Source organism: Solenopsis invicta, chromosome 6 (assembly GCF_016802725.1).
Source record: "Solenopsis invicta isolate M01_SB chromosome 6, UNIL_Sinv_3.0, whole genome shotgun sequence".
Taxonomy (NCBI): Eukaryota; Metazoa; Arthropoda; class Insecta; order Hymenoptera; family Formicidae; genus Solenopsis; species Solenopsis invicta.
In genome coordinates, this window is record NC_052669.1 from 12,243,023 (window position 1) to 12,248,754 (window position 5,732).

Below are 5,732 nucleotides of genomic sequence, written 5' to 3' on the forward strand. Positions count from 1 at the left end.
GAGGGCAGTCCGATAAGTACTTAGCCTACAAAAGGAAAACGATAATTTTGGAAAAGTGGTGATTTATTTCTCAACATATTCTCCTTTTAGCTCAATACACTTGACCCAGTGATGCTCCAACTTCTTTAACCCATCTGAAAAATACGTTTTGTCGAGGTCTGCAAAGTAGGCCTCCGTGGCGGCGATGACCTCATTCGACTCAATTTCTGCCCGGCGAGTGACTTTTTCAAGTTTGGAAACAAAAAAAAGTCGCACGGGGCCAAATCTGGAGAATACGGTGGATGGGGCAGCAGTTCGTAGTGCAATTTGACCAATTTGGCCGTGGCGACGGCGGAGATGTGAGCCGGTGCCTTCATGGTGGAAGAGTGCTTTTTTTTCGCCAAATGGGGCCGTTTTTTCTGTAATTTGGCGTCGAATCGGCCCAATAATTCGGCATAGTAGAGCCCTGTAACCGTTTTGCCCTTCTCCAGGTAGTCGATGTAGATCACACCTTGTGAATCCCAGAAAATGGTGGCCATCACCTTTCCGGCCGAGAGGACAGTCTTCGCCTTTTTCGGAGCACGTTCGCCGAGTGAAGTCTACTGTTTTGACTGTTCCTTGGTCTCTGGTGTGTACCAGTGGATCCATGTTTCGTCGACGGTCACGAAAAGACGCAGAAACTCCTTCGGATTGCGCTTAAACAGCGTCAAACATTCACGGTTGCGCTTGTTGTCCGGAGTGAGCAAACGCGGCACCCATCGCGCCAACAGCTTTCTCATACCCAAAATTTCATGCAGGATATGACCCACGCGGTCTTTTGAGATGTCTACTGTTTCAGCTATCTCGCGCACCTTCAATCGGCGGTCTGCCAATACGAGATCGTGGATTTTTGTCACATTATCCTCCGTGGTAGCCATTTTCGGGGCACCTGGGCGTAGCTCATCAAAAACCGACGTGCGACCACGTTGAAACTCGTTAAACCAATTTTTGACGGTCGCCATCGAAGGAGAAGAGTCACCGTATACAGCATCCAAGAGCTCTTTAATTTCGCTGCGCGATTTCCGTTCCAAAAACAAGAATCGAATCACCGACCAATGTTGCTCTTTTTCTATTTTTCTAAAATCCTCGGACACGCCCGCTTCCACAAGCAGTCAAAACAAAACTACGAGTCCGATTCGGCTGAAAATTTTGACAGTAGCCGTATACGAGAATGTACTACACGATAGTAAATCTCTCTTGCGATACTGGCACCATCGGGCAGTGAGGCTAAGTACTTATCGGACCGCCTTCGTGTATATATACACACACACATATATATATATATATATATATATATGTATATATATATATATATATATTGCGACCGCACTCACGAGCGTGGTGCAACTGCGTTAATTGCTCGTGACGCTAGTTAGGCAGCCACGGTAATCGCGAAGTCGCTCATATCAAAAGCGCGAAGTTAGTCGATACGATTGGGCGCTAGGCACGAGCGAGCGTGCCACTCTTAGATCGGAACGTGACCGATCTCTCGATTCATACCGGAAAAGGAAACGCGAAAATACTCCACTTCGTCACGGGCAATAACGGGCTCTTTTAACCGGTAGCTCAGCCACGGAATTGGCAGAGGGGGTGGTTCGCGACGGACGAGGAGACAGAGGAGAGCGAGGGAACTTAGAGACAACGCTTCAGTCCGATAGAAATGAACAATATATTTCCGATAGATCACGCTACTCACAAGGTTCTGCGACGGTGTTTCGCGACCCGGACGCGAGCGGAAAATATCACGCGGTCGTCGGTACGAGCTCACCGAACGGAGAGAGGCACAATTCCATTCGGAGCGGCGGCAGACAAACACCGTGCACTCCCGTCACTCTACACACGCACTCTCAATTCACGCAAAATGATGGCGATTCGGTACGAAGCAAGCGTTCGGAAGTACGCCGAACAAAACGGACATCGCCCAACAGAAACGCATACATACTACAGACGACATACAAGAATGCATCACAATTAACACGACTTGGCTGTGGTGTCGGCGACGCTCTCAATAAACGGAACCGAAAGGATCAAAACGCGACTTGGTCGGATGAGGCGCACGGCGGTTGAGCACGCGGACCGAACGCGAGCACTAGCGTGTTCCCGTTCCGGCGGAGGATTGTACGGCGAACGTGAACTCTAAAGACGACTCTCGCACGCGCGACTCATCCGGCCGGCGAAATCGGTGGCTTTACACTAGTTCGTTCGTCTCACCACGACGCTGGCTGGGCCCGAACTCGTCCTCGTGCGGGAATGTGACTTGGCCTCGAAAGCGGCTCCCGTCGTCTCGGCTTAATATCGCACCGGTGACGATCCACAGCGAAGTGATCGATAGCGCGAGGAAATTCGGCAGGCGGCACGCAGGATCTCTCGCCCCCACGCACGGGGGTTCGTCGCGCCGCGCTATTGGTTCCGCCTTATAACGCGGTCCTCGCGACCCTCTAATCAGGCTGTCGCGCCGCGGCGCGCAATTCGAGGTAGGTCGGTGTCTTCGGGCAGCTTGCGACTCTTCCCGTGGTTTTCCCGAGGCCGGATGGCTATCCCTACGGACTCTTCGACGTCCGGTGCCCCCGTGCTCGGGACCACGTCCGGAACTTTCCCTCGCCGCTCCTTGTTCGGAGTCTCCTACGCGATGATCTGCGTGGAGTGTCGACATCTCCTACGCCGGACCTTCCCTCTGTGCGTCCTGCAATTTCAGCGGCTTTACTGTTGCGTACAGGCGCGACGGTAAGAGACAACGTAATTAAATGAAGAGAGATCACCTGTCGTGCGCTACTGCGATCCTGCGCACGGCCCGGAAGGTCTCCAGTGGCGGCAGCCTCCTCCTTCTTCTAGTCTGCTCGCCGGGTGAGATTTTGTCGATACAAAAAAAAGGAATATTCGCTAGCCGCCGATCCGCAAAACGTCGCTAAAATCAACGGACGGACACACGCACGCAAAACAAAGACGCGGAATTATGAGCGCATTCGCCGACACGTCCGTCTCCGAGCCGAGAGGACGCAAAGCCGCAGCGTGCGCTCCTCGTTCGGATCTTACGATCCTTGTGACGGACAGCCAAACGGGATGTCACGTCACAATATATATATATATATTTACAAGAAAATTATATTATACTTCCTCATAAAAGAGGTATAGGAATAGTTACATAATTGCGTTTCACGTAATTATTATCCTTTTGTTCTTTTTTCATAATATAGCCGTGTAGGCCCTTCTTAATGTTTGTTTCGATCATGTCGTCACTGATGATTCGTCGCAGGTTTCGTTGGTCTGCCATTGCGGGTTTTTTTTTATGGGACTCTGGCTTTCGGGCCGCGACCGATAGAAGCAAGCAGCGAGTCCAAACGCGAGTAGGCACGAAATTCGTAACGCAAACGGCTTTACGCGCGGGGGGAGGGCCACTTCTTGTTTGCAGGACTAGTGGACATGGTTTACTTGAGGCCGACGGCGTATTTTCAATCTTTAAAATAGGTTGGTCGTCCTCTATGCCTAATTCCGACATTGGTGGACCCTCTACTCCCAAAGATTCGAAAACCTCCTTCAACGAAGGAAGGGGGCTTAGTCGCGGGGGAGGAAAACCACAGAGAGGTCGAACTCCCCAGCTGCGTGAAATTCTCTCATTAATCGACGAAAAAACTGTTTGCGTCCGCCGGCGTACGCGCGATGCACCTTCTTTCGGCCCATGTTTTCTTTAAAGACAGCATGATATTATTTTAAATGATTGCTACAAGAATAGAGAGTATGAATATAAAATAACTTACTGGTCTTTCCCGAAAAAAAGAATGTATCAAATAAGAGAGATAAATCTTTTTAATGGTACGAGTGATCTATAAATGTTGGTCAATTAATTATTAGTAACAGTAAAAATGATATAAGAGAAAAGAAAATATATTAAGAGTGAAGCAAAATTGTAATTTTGACTTATAGAAAGATTAATTGAGGAAGAAGATATATTAAGAGAGAGACGAATCCGCTGGGTCGGAAATGACGCCCGTTAGAATGTCTTTTTGAAAGTAGGATTTATCTAGGAGAAAAATTTGAGAGTCACAGGGTAGAGAGAAGAGTGAATGCGTCGAAGAATCGCGTTCGCGAATCTTCTTCGACGCTACAGGAGAAGAAGTGAGAAAAAAGACGTCAAAGAGTTGCGTTCGTAAATCTTCTTCGACGGGGCTAGGAGTGAGAGAGAAAGGAGATGCCGAGGAGTCGCGCTAGCGAATCTTCCTTAACGCCAGGATGCGAGGGAGAGAGATAGAGAAACGAGGAAACCACACTCTAGCTAATGCTTGGTGTGGTTCAACCCTCTGAGTCTCTGATAGGAGGGAGAGAGAAAAGATGATAGAGAAGGAAAAGGCAATCCGGGGCCACCCCGAAGACCAACGTCTTCGCCTAGGAGTAAACCCACCCGTCGGTGAGATCGTACCTGGAGGTCTGCTCTTTGGCGGTCGCCGGGCAGCGAATCTTACTCGACTAACAAGACTGATCTGAAATTTTGGAGCTCCGATTTCGTTCCTTTTATATGCGCGGATATGGGCAAGAGGTGTCGCGGGACGTTTCTGCAGGTTCCTGGAAAATTCGGAGCAATAGTTTTTTTAAACACGTTGCCTTTAGAAGCCCGCCCCGTTTCGCGACCGCACGGTTTGCATCTATAGTTCGCGCAAGGTGCTTGTAGACTTTCTCAGAAGTCGCGATTCGCGGGGGTACCGCATACCACACTTCGACGCGAATTCCTACACTTAGAAAATTAATATAAATTATGTTCCTTAAAGGATCTTGATTTGACGTACATGGTACGCTAGAGGACCATGTACTGAAGCGTTATATAATGTTATACGTTAATATTTTATTGTTGCTACTGCAGGGAATTAAATTTTAACAGGAATTTCTAGAATTTTTTTATGAGTGTTAATTTTTGAATTAGCGTAATTAGGAGTGTACGAGGCAATAGCGCCAAGCACACGCTATTGTTTTATGTAAAAAGTTTAAGTTTTATTGTTATTTATAAGAGATTAATTTTTATATTTATTTAACATCTTTTAGCATTTTTATTGGTTACGGTTTTAAAGTTGTTTTAATTTGAGTTGCATAGTGCGGTAGTAGGAAGTATCCACGAAAGAATCACGCTTCAATAATTATTAAATTGTCATTCCTAATATTTTATATTAAATTAAAAAGATAGGTGGAATTTCAATGCGCGGAGCCCGGTGATGTTAGAGGGGGTCGCAAGCCGAGGGGCACGCGCGATGTTTGTGCAGCGCCAATAGGTACTCGCGGGGTGTTATGCGTCGAGAGGACGGCGTCGCGATGTTGCCAAGCGGTTGCGCATGTAAGAGCCGTATGAGATCTATTGAGACCGAGCGATATAGAATTATGATTTCAATGTAGAATTTATTTAATTGGTCGGAGGGTGTTTCCAAATCTCAATTCGCTACTGTTAATACGGATGGCGCGGGAAAATAAAAAATTTTATCCGCCAGACGTAACACAATAAAAATTTACAATAACTATTTTACAATTTTAAGCAAGGAGTTTCGTATACAAGCTAACATAAGGTCTAGACAAAAGAAAACAATAACAAAACCGTTTTACTCGGAGACCGTTGTAGGTATAACGATTTATAGAAACATTTATTTTGACATTCTTAAAACTATCAATGTAAATTTTTATTGCAAATATATTTTTTGGGTTCATAAAAAATTTTAATTTTATTAATAATAAAAAAG